We start from the raw sequence: 12,055 nt of genomic DNA, 5'->3' as shown, positions 1-12,055 counted from the left end.
CCACCAAAAGCTTTCTGATTCACCTTTTAGTCAAGCTCATGCCATGAAGGTTTTTCCACACATCGCATTATGCCTTGGGGTATCCGAAGAGCAAATCTGCTTCACAGCAGATTCACAAGAGCTTTACTTGGGGAGATTAAATTGACAGTCCACATAGCTGTCGGCTCCTCCCGCACTCCCTGCAATCTTTCTTCTATGTTCGTTCCCACTGTTTGCTTCAATTTTTCCCCTCCAACCAATCACATCCCAGGAGGAGGCACGAGACGCCTCCCTTCAGTATTACTTTTTTTAGTTTGACAGTCAGCCGGATGTCCACAAAAATGACAAGTCAAAGCCACAGAACTTAACCCCAACCTGCAGTCTCCATTGTTAAGCTTCCTAACATCTGCATATGTAAGCTGTGTTGCGATGGTGACCAAACTTTAAAGCACAGAAAGCCACACATTTTGCTTGTGCTAGTGTTTAACTCAGGAATTTCTCCCTCCCTTCCCCTCCCCTTCTGGACTCCACAGAATTGCATCAACCTGCCACAACCCCTTTCCCCCCGCCCTCAGTGCTTGCAATTGCAAAGAACACACCAGACTGAGCTGTCAAACTCCTTTGCTGACACCTGGGTGGATTTACGTAAATCCACCCAGCAGACATTTAAAAAAAAACACACACGAAAGTGCGAGTAAGCAGAATTGTCGGCAATGGCCCCTCTGCACATCAAAGGAAAACATCAGGTTTTCTTCAAAAACCACTGGAAATGCAGGATTTTTAAAAGCCGGAAATACCTCAAACTAAGCCAGAATGCCCAACCTTGATTTGGGGGAAAACAGAGTCATGTCTGTACTGGTCCATGATAGCCTGCAGAGATGTTGGGGTAAATAGATGTTCAGGTACCTTGTTTTTGCAAGGCCATCCATTAGTTATGTAAGGTTTAAATTCAGTAAGGATTTAATCAGCACTGAGGGCTGCTTTCCATTCAGAAGACGTGATCAGTCCATGAGTGGATGAAGCTGTTTGCACAATTACTAGTCCTTCATCCTCGTCCTCTGGGATCTCCTTTTGGCCTGGATGTGGAAGTTGAGATAAACCACCTGCAGTTGTATTTCAAAGGCCCGGAAGATATTCCACCTGGAAATCAAAATCCCTAAGTCTGGTGATCCATTTGCCTATTCTTAGAGTTGCTCGACTTGATCTCCAAGTAGTGATAAAAGCTGACTGTAAAGTGAATTTTCTGCCCCACAAGTAAGTTCTGAAGTGCCTCACCACCCAGAAACATGCTACAGCTTCTTTTTCAGTGACAGAATACATCTCTGAAGCAGTAAGCACTCAGGAAGCAAAGGCAACTGTAACTTCCCTGTCCCCTTTTTGCTGGGTCAATACAATACTCTCCATTGTTAGTAGAGCGCCGGCGGGGCGGGGGGAGTGGTGGGGCAGGGATGGGCAGATAGGAAGCACCTTCTCTGTCTCTTAAAAAGGGACTCCCCCTGTCCTCCTTAAAAAGGGACTCCTCCTGCCCTCCTCCTGCACGGACTGGTTCCATGCACCTCTCTAGTCTTTTATATTGAAAAAGACCCTTTGGGGTAATGAAAGCTGTGTATTTGCAAGCACTTTTGAACAGATAAATTTGATGATAGGCCAAAGACAAGTCCAAAGTTGTGAGCACAGAGGCCTCTTTCAGAGTAAGCAGCATTCACTGATATTGGGTAATGGATGACAATCCACTACTATGTTGAAGTTCATATCTCTTAAATCTACGCATATCTCAAGTTTACCACTTGATTTCCACACGAGAACAATAGGAGAGACCCATTCTGATGAATCTGTAACGTCAGCATGCTGTAGTATTAAGAGCTCCTCTCTAAGTGGTAGGTGCAATGTTATGGGTATGTTCCTCACTTTGTGTTGTACAGATATTGCATTTGCCTTAATCTGAATTTGATGTCTAAAATGTATGGAAGTGCCAGGAGTATCAGCAAAAACATCAAAGAAATTAGCAATCATATCAGTATATGGATGCTCCATCATCTGCAATATAGGTTCCATGCTATTTGGGTCTAACACTATCTGTAGATTTTTCTACAGAATACAAAGTCCTTTCTATTCCAGGACCGCAGTGAAGTATCCATTTATGGCAAATAGGGAACCTCTCCATATCCCCATGGGTGGATGTCTGAAGGCTGCAAATGCAGAACTAATGTAGTAAGGAGTTTCTTATAAAGAATATGGGAAATGATAGTGTACAGAGAACCAGAATCAGCCAGTATCTGCACTTCATGGCCATTAAGTTTAACTTGACAATGTGGAGAAGCAGGCTCTGACTCTGTCACACTTAAAATGCTGTAAGAAAGCAGTTCATCTGCCTCATCCTTATCACAGAGTGAATCAGCAATGGAGTGGACAGCAGACTTGCAAACCTTAGCAAAGTGTCCCCTTCCCTTGCACCTGTTGCAAGCGACCTTCCATGCAGGACAGTGAGCAAAATCGGCTTTGTGGGCAGAGTCTCCACATCAGTAGCACTGGTAGCTCCTCCTTTCTTGTGCTGCCACTTTTGGGGGCAGTGTGATATGAGAAGATTGGGTGTGGAAGGGCCTGAACAGGAAGGGCCTGAACAGCCTATATTTCAGGAGATTGGGTTTGGGGTACCTACCAAAGAGAATGATTTGGCACAGTGAAGACCATCTTCCATCTCTATTACTTTTTCTAAGGTAAGTTTCCGTTCCAGTAGCAGTTTTTCACACCGTTTGGAGCAGTTTATTTTCATAGCAATATGATCCCTGATCATTTCGTCAGTAAAGTTGGCAAACTCACAGGTTACACTTAAGGCATGTAATATTGTGATATACTGATTGATGGATCCACCAGGCGTTTGGGATCTAGAATAGAACTTGTAATGTTCAGCAATCACATTCAAAGTAGGGTTGAAATGATCATCTAAAGCTTGAAGAGTAGCTTCATAAAAATTGACATTCGCTTCTAAGATGAAAGGGCAAAATATTATATTTTATCTGCCCTTCAGGGCCCAGGCAGTGAAGCAATATAGCCTTCTGTTTTGCTGGAGTAAATTCAGGGCTCTGTATGGTGAGGAGGAAGTTGCAGAAATTTTTATTTTATTTTATTTTATTTCTATACCACCCTTCCAAAATGGCTCAGGGCATTTTACATTAAAACAAAACAATTAAAATCAATTAACAGTTAAAAACAGAGATTATAAAACCCCATAAAACAATAACAATTAAAACATTCAAAACGTTTTAAAAACCAGGTTACAACATTAAAACCATTCACAACAATTTAAAAACCCTGGAAGGTCAGGCCAAACAGATAGGTTTTGAGGGCTCTGCTGAAGGCAATAAAGAATTTAAATTACAGATTTCTGCAGGGAGTGCATTCCACAGCCCAGGAGCGGCTACAGAGAAGGCCCACCTCTGAGTCGCCACCAGACACACTGGTGGTAGCTGGAGACCTCCTCAGATTACCTTAACTTGTGATAAGTATCATGCAGAAGAAGGCACTCTCTTAAGATAATCTGGACCTAAGCCATTCAGGGATATAAAAGTAATAACCAGCACTTTGTCTTTTGCCTGGAAACATATTGGCAACCATTGCAGCTATTTCAAAACAAGCATAATATGGTCTCTTTGGGTTGCCCCAGAGACCAATCTGGCTGCTGCATTTTGAACTAACTGAAGTTTCCGAACTACGTACAAAGGCAGCCCCACGTGGAGCGCATTGCAGTAGTCAAGTCTGGAGGTTACCAGCTGGTGCACCACTGCTTTGAGGTCATCCTCCTTAAGGAATGGATGCAGCTGTCGAATCAGCCGAAGCTGATAGAAAGCTTCTATCTGAGATACCAGGGTGAGGCCTGGGTCCAGGAGTACTCCCAAGCTGTGCACCTGCTCCTTCCGGGGGAGTGTAACACCATCCAGCACAGGGAGATCTAATTCATCCCTCAAATTCTGAGTCCCTACAATGAACACCTCTGTCTTGCTTGGATTCAGTCTCAATTTGTTATCCCTCATCCTGCCCATTACTGCCTGTAGGTTAGCATTTAGGGTATGAACACATTTCCTGATGATGCACATGAAAAGGAGAAGTAGATTTGGGTGTCATCAGCATAATGATAACACCCAGCACCAAACCTCCTGATTACCTCACCCAGCGGTTTCATGTATTATTATTTCTTCTTTACACAGTCAGACAGGTGTTATTGACTGGTTTGTTTTATCCAGACATCGAGTCCTTCCCAAGGACCTGGGATGGCTGAATTTTATCATCAATACTGTTGCTTATTATAGATATCGTTGCAAAATATAGGCTGTTCCCAGTAAAGTTGCTTTTTCTAATTGGCTGATGGTGATTTCTGTGGCCCTGTGGTGTTGAGGTGCTCTTCAAGTTGTTTTGGAATTGGACCTAGGGTGCCAGTTACCACTGGGATTATTTTGGTCTTTTTCTGCCACAGCCTTTCAATTTCAATTTGTAGATCTTTGTATTTGGTGATTTTTTTCTATTTCTTTTTCTTCTATTCTGCTATCCCCTGGTATTGCTATGTCAATTATTTTGACATGTTTTTCTTTCTTTTCGACTACAGTTATATCTGGTGTATTGTGTGGCAGATGTTTGTCTGTTTGTAGTCGGAAGTCCCATAATATTTTTGCATCTTTATTTTCTACAACTTTTTCAATTTTATGGTCCCACCAATTTTTGGCTACAGGTAGCTTGTATTTTTTGCAGATGTTCCAGTGTATCATCCCTGCTGCCTTGTCATGCCTTTGTTTGTAGTCAGTCTGTGTGATCTTTTTACAAGAGCTGATTAGGTGGTCCATTGTTTCATCTGCTTCTTTACAAAGGCGGCACTTGCTGTTTGTGGTGGATTTTTCGACTTTGGCTCTTATTGCATTTGTTCTTAGTGCCTGTTCTTGTGCAGCCAGTATTACACCCTCTGTTTCTTTCTTCAAGTTGCCATTCTTAAGCCATTGCCAGGTCTTGGTGATATCTGATTTTCCACTTATATTGTGCAAATATTGACCATGCAGGGGCTTATTTTTCCATTTTTCTGCTCGGTTCTTGACTTGTTCTTTCTTGTAGGCCTGCTTTGTTTCATTGGTGTTGAAGTTTCTCATTCTTGACCATTTGAAGTTCATCTTCTTCACTGTCCTTGATATATTCTTCAAGGCCTCTTTTCTCCTCCTCTACTGTTTGATGGACTTGCAGCATTCCTCTTCCACCTGAGCAGCGAGGGAGGTATAGCCTATCTACATCACTGCAGGGGTGCAGAGCATGATGGATGGTCATGATTTTCCTGGTCTTACGATCCAGCGTCTCTAGCTCTGCCTGGGTCCAGTCTATTATTCCTGCAGTGTATCTGATAACAGGTATAGCTCAGGTGTTTATGGCTTGTATGGTGTTCCCGCCATTGAGTTTAGACTTGAGGATTTTTCTAACTCTCCTGATATATTCACTTCCAATTTTCCTTTTAACTTCAGTGTGTGCGATGTTCTCAGCCTTGAGAATGCCCAAGTATTTGTAATGTTCTTTCTCTTCCAGGTTCTTGATGTTGCTTCCATTGGGCAGTTCCATTCCTTCTGTTTTTGTTATTTTTCCTCTGTTCATTATTAATGCAGCACACTTGTCTAGTCCAAACTTCATTGCTATATCCCCTGCTAACTTGGCAAAGAGGCACCTTTTAATGTGGTGATTCTCTTTATTTAGCAGGGGGAGAGTAACTGGCCCTATCCACCACCAGCACAGTACCTCCAGTGACTGTTGCTGGTGTCTATTTTATGTTTCTTTTTAGATTGTGAGCCCTTCGGGGACAGGGTCCCATCTTATTTGTTTGTTATTTCTCTGTGTAAACCGACCTGAGCCATTTTGGGAAGGGCGGTATAGAAATTAATTAAATAAATAAATAAATAAATAAATAAATATCGCTACTGAATATATGGACAGTGTTTAGCAGTGATTCAATTTCTGACTGGGACTTTCCATACAACTTCAGATCATCCATGTACAGCACATGGTTTATTTTACTTGATGTTTTAGATGTTTGGTATCTGAGGCCTGTTTTGTTTAGTATTTGTGAAAGTGGAGTCATGGCGATTACAAACAACAGAGGGGATAGTGAGTCCCCTTGGCAAATACCTCTTCTAATGCTAACCTGTCCAAGTGTCTCGCCATTGATTGTTAACTGTGTACTCTACATGCTCATTGCTTTTTAAATAAATATCTGAATGTTTTTGCTGACACCAGTTGTTTCTAAACATTTTAGTATCCATGTGTGAGGTAATGAGTCGAAGGCTTTCTTGTAGTCAATCCATGCAACGCTTAGATTTGTTTTTCTTCTCTTGCAATTTTCTAAAATCATTTTGTCATTTAGCAGCTGGTCTTTTGTGCCTCTGGTGTTCGGAAAATTTCCTTTCTATTCAACTGGAAGCTGTTTGTTAGTTAATAAGGGTTGCATTACTTCATCTGCTATTATTCCCATTAATAACTTGAACATGGTTGGCAGGCTATAATTACTTGGAACTGCACCTTTTGCTGGGTCTTTCATGATGAGATGAGTTTTCCCAGTTGTTAGCGATTGTTCAATATCACCGCCTTGCAAAATGTGATTGAATTGTTTTGATAGTTGTTTATGAAGGCTTGTTAGGTGTTTAAGTCAAAAGCCATGCAGTCCATTGTTGCCTGGAGCAGTCCAATTTTTAATTTTCTTTGCTCTTTCACTTATTAATTCTGGTGCTATTATTAGATCTTGCATTTGTTGGTTACATTTTTTGACCTCTTTCACCCAGCCTGCTTTTTTATTATAATCGATTGGATAGTCCCATAATTCCCCCCAGAATTGCACTGTTTCTTCTTTATTTGGTGTTTGCAGGGGTGTAACTATAGGGGGGGCATGGGGGCATGTGCCCCGGGCACCACCCCGGCGGGTCACGTGGGGGGCGCCAAAAAGTGGCTTCCCCCCGCACCCCCCAGGATCGCCCACCGAGTGTGGCGGCATGCGTGCGGCGGCGTTGGCGATAGCCTGTAGCGGGCTGAGTGGTGGCGCGGCGGGTCGCCCGCCGAGGACTACTGCAGAGTGGCGCCGAGCCTGCCTGCTGGCCCGGCGCCGCTTCCCAACTGCGCAGGCGTGTGTAATTCTGGCTTTGTATCTGCTAATCTTCTTTGACACTGCTGTTATTTGCTGCTTTATTATTTCCAGGACTTTTCTAATTTTCCTTGAATCTAGGTGGTATTTTTGGATCAGATACTGTTGGGTGTTTTCATTCTTCAGCTTCTTGTCTTTCATATCTTTCAATTTACTAGCATCTGATCTGAGCCTGGCGATTTTATTTTCTAATCTAATCTTCCATTTAGGTGATATACTACTTTCTTTTTTTACAGGTCCATTGATCTTATATCCGAACTCTTGTGTTGTTATTGTTGCTGCACTGTACATTAGTTGGTTTGTTTCTTGCCAATTCTTGGTTGTTATTTCTGCAAGCGCAGCATTGACATCTTTTAATGCCTGAGCAAGTTGTTTTTTGGCAACTGTTTTTAGCGCTGGAAGTTGAACCCTAGTGGTTGTTTGGTTCATGTGCTCAGTTATTTTTTGCTTTAGTTCTTGTTGCTTTTCTGTTCAGCAACAGTGGCATCCTCTATTTCCAGCACCTCCTCCACCTGTGCCTGAGCAACTTCTTCAGTTGGTGGTAATTCTTCTTCCATATCTTGAGCCTGTGTTGCTCTTTGCAGTTCCTCCAGCTCAACTCCTGTGAATACTTTATTTCTTATTATGCATCTTCTCTGGTCTGCTAGCCTTTGTTCTGTTATTTCTGTATCTGGATGCTTCTCTTTCCAAATTTGGTACATTCTTTTTAAATAACCTCTTCTAGTTGGACTAGACTTGTAATAGCATATCATTATTTCCTTGTTGGTGTTTTTCGTATATTTTTTCCGGTTAAGTGACGTTTCTTCCAGTAACCTTGCAGTCTCCAGCCCTGGTTGCTCAACTGAAGATCCTGAGTCCTGTTGCCCACTTGCCACCAGATGTCCAGGGACTCCAGCACTTGGCACGGTCCTTGTTGACCCAGGTGATGACCAATCTGGTATAGATTTATTAAAGTTACGTCTCACCATATTGTTGATGGGAGAGGAACTCTTCGTCTGGCTCCTTTGGAGAGACCTATCCAGTATGGTTGGACTTCTGGCATAGTGCTCATCTTCCTCAGAGCACGCAAGCCCCACAACCACGCCAAGGTAGTCCCTCACTGGGGGTTGTTGTTGTTGTTATTAATTTAATAAATTAAATTTATTAATTTAATAAATTAATTAAATAAATAAATAATAAATAAGATGGTTACCTGTCCCCAAAGGGCTCACATTCTAAAAAGAAACACAAGAGAGACACCAGCAATAGTCACTGGAGGTACTGTTTTGGGGGTGGATGGGGCCAGTTACTCTCCCCCTGCAAAATAAAGAGAATCACCACATTAAAAGGTGCCTCTTTGCCCATTTAGCAGGTAGATATTAAAAAGCATTGGTGACAGAACGGAGCCCTTAGGGACTCCATATAACAGCTCCTGTTTTGAGGAGCAACTGTCACCAAGCTCCACCATCTGGAATCTACCCAAGACATAGGAGCGGTATCACTGCAAAGCAGTGCCCCCTATCCCCAACTCCCCCAGGCGATCCAGAAGGATACCATGGCTGATGGTATCAAATGCTGCCAAGAGATCCAAAATAACCAAAAGAGTCACACTCCCTCTGTTAATTCCCTGGTAGAAGTTGTCCATCAGGCCGACCAAGGCTGTCTCAACCCCATAGCCAGTTCTAAAGCCAGTTTGAAATGGGTCTAGATATTCAGTTTTCTCCAAGACTGCCTGGAGCTGGTTGGCCACCACCCTCTCAATCACCTTGCCCAAACAAGGGGGATTGGGCTATACCTATCCATAGCTAAGGGGTCTAGGGAAGGCTTCTTAAGAATTCCCTCCTTCAAACATGGAGGCATCCTACCCTCCATCATCGATGCATTTATGCTATTAACCAGGCCACCTCTAACAATCTCCCTGCTAGATAGAAGCAGCCAAGTCAGGCAAGGATCCAGAGAACAAGTGGTAGGCCACACCTCCCCAAGTAGCTTGTCCACAACTTCAGGAGTCACAGATTAAAACTGATCCAACCAAACTGCAAGAGGGATCACTGGACACTTCCTTCATGGACCCTGCAGAAATAGTAGAGCCCAAGTCAGCCCGAATACAGGAGATTTTGTCCGCAAAGAACCCATTAAAAGCGTCACAGCAGAACACTTCTGGGAACTGATTTGAAGAAGAAGGAGCAGAAATTAAACTCCTCACAACCCCAGGATAGCTTTGCCGAACGTGAACCCGCAGACACAATGTGAGCTGACCAAAATCCCATTTTGCTGCATGCACTGCTACCACATAAGCCTTCAAATGGGTTCTATGCTGCATCCTGTCAAATTCAAGCCAAGTTCTCCTCCACTTGTGTTCCAGTCACCTACCCAGCCGGTTCAGCCTTTGCAGCTTCTCGGTATACCAAGGGGCCATTTTTGAAGCAGATTGGGAGGGATGCTTAGGAGTAATCATGTCTTCTGCCCTGGTGAGTTCTCTGTTCCAGGTTCCCTTTTGGAAACCTGCTGGGTCCAGCAGCCTTTTTGGGTGGACCATCCTAATGGGTCCATCACACCTGCAGAGGTGGGTTGTGGCTGTGAAACCAACTTTAACCAGGTAGTGGTCTGTCCATGACAATGGGGAAACCAGCTGATCCCCTACCCACGGAACACCCACGATCTGAACAAAAGACCAACTTGAGTGTGTGGCCAGCAACATGAGTTAGTTCAGAAACTAACTGGGATAAGCCCATAGTTGTCATGGCCGCTATGAACTCCTGATCCGCACTAGAAAGCCAGCCCCAAAGTGAACATTGAAGTCCCCCTGCAACAGAAGCCTGGCAGACTCCAACACCAACTCTGCGACCAGTTCCGTCAGCTCATTTAGGGAGTCAGTTGTGCAGCGAGGTAGATGGTACACCAACAGAATCTCCAACCTATCCCTAGTTCCCAGCCTCAGATATACAGAAATAGGACCTCAGTTGTTTCCAGGAAAGACCAGGTACTCCTGGGGTGGGCGAGAAAAAAAGCTGGTGGTGGAATTTGAGTCATGCTGCTGTTGGCACCCCGTGAACAATGGAGTTCAGGATTGATAAGGCAAAAGTACCTTCAGGGGTTGTGTAGGTCAGGAAGCTGGTAATAGAAAGAAGTACAAGAATGTAGGCCTAGAGATGCAATGAAATGAGGTTACAGGAACATTCACAAGCTTTGTAGGCTCTTAGACTGGTTCAAAATCTCATCATCAAATGTTTTATAGCTGCTTCTCTCATGGACACAAGGAAATCTTATGTGGATTTAACTAGAAGTTAAACTAAAGCAACAACTCCATTTTCTCTTTTTCCTTTCGCTCCCTTTCCCTTGCTGATTCCCCCCACCCCACCTCTTTACAGGATCCCCACTGGGACAAACATCTCAACAACAAAACACAAAAAATAACTAGATAGAATACAACAGTGTGCCTTTGTTTTTACAGATTGATTTCTCCAACTAAAGGTTTTGCTTGTGTAACTGATACACCAACACGTAAAACCGTATCATTTAGATAAATAAAAAGAGCAAGATTCTCTCTCCTACATTTGATTGGAACTTAGGAGAGGAGAGCTGGTCTTGTGGTAGCAAGCATGACTTGTCCCCATAGCTAAGCAGGGTCTGCCCTGGTTGCATCTGAATGGGAGACTTGATGTGTGAGCACTGTAAGACATTCCCCTCAGGGGATGAAACCGCTCTGGGAAGAGCAGAAGGTTTCAAGTTCCCTCCCTGGCAGCATCTCCAAGATAGGGCTGAGAGAAATTTCTGCCTGCAACCTTGGAGAAGCCGCTGCCAGTCTGTGAAGACAATACTGAGCTAGATAGACCAATGGTCTGACTCAGTATATGGCAGTTTCCTATGTTCCTAACTATAGGGAGCTCTCTAAGAGTTTCAAAATGACAAACTTCTAAAAAAGATTTTAAACAGTGTTGTGTGAAAAGGGAGAAGGAAGATGACATAAGCACTACCCAAAATAAAACATGCCCCTACCAATCATGCATATAAAGCCACATTCCAAATACCACAGTGAAAAGCAATAAACATTATTGAAGAATGAAAAAAACAGGTTACCTGTAACTGATACTCTTCAGGTGGTCATCTGTGCTTGTGCAGAATCTCATTTGGAATTTGCTAGAGCTCAGTCACAAGAGTTTTGGCACACTTGCCAGCAAAGTCAGAACATAAGAACAGCCCTGTGGGCCTATCTAGCCCAGCATCCTGTTTCACACAGTGGCCCACCAGATGCCTCTGGGAAGCCCACAGGCAAGAGATTAGGGCATGCCGCTGTTGAGGGGAGGGCATGCCTCCTGCTGTTGCTCCCCTGCAACTGGTATTTAGAGTTCTGGGACTGGAATGCCCTGCTGAGGCTGCTATAAGCTCATGCAGAGTGGGCCTGGACCGAGGTCAGTACTCCGTCAGGAGAAACATTGGAAGGAGACTTGGCAGCCCTTGTGGGGGCTGGAGTAACTGATGAAGGAGGTGCAGAGTTTGCTGAAAGGAGGCCGGCTGGCCTAAGGAAACAGAAGGGTACATCTGACATCTAGGGAGTGTAGTGCTCACATGATGGAAAATGAACAGGGAGGCAGATGTTCTTTGTCATATGTGAGGTAGAAACAATTTTAGGAAGCTGTTGTGGAGTTTGTTTGCCAGGCAGTTGTGAAGAAGGATAATCTGATCCACTTGTGGTATAGGAGCAATGAGTGAATGGCTTCTGAAATTCTAAGAGAACCTGTAGGATTTTCATAAGAGGTAGATTAGGGTAGGATTCTCCAGGTGGTGAGGTGGAGACTAGTGTGCACTTCTTCACAATCATGCCTGCACACTTTACCTTCTTGAAGGCCTTGGTCATGGAGGAGTTGAGGAATGCCCCTATAAACCAGATGCATTTGGAGGAACAGAGAGACTATTTCTCTTGATTTATGGCAAGGGCCA

The sequence above is a fragment of the Hemicordylus capensis genome, chromosome 2 (genome assembly GCF_027244095.1).
Source record: "Hemicordylus capensis ecotype Gifberg chromosome 2, rHemCap1.1.pri, whole genome shotgun sequence".
In the NCBI taxonomy this organism is placed as follows: Eukaryota; Metazoa; Chordata; class Lepidosauria; order Squamata; family Cordylidae; genus Hemicordylus; species Hemicordylus capensis.
The sequence above is the reverse complement of the archived record's forward strand: the minus strand, read 5'-3'. Positions refer to the sequence as shown.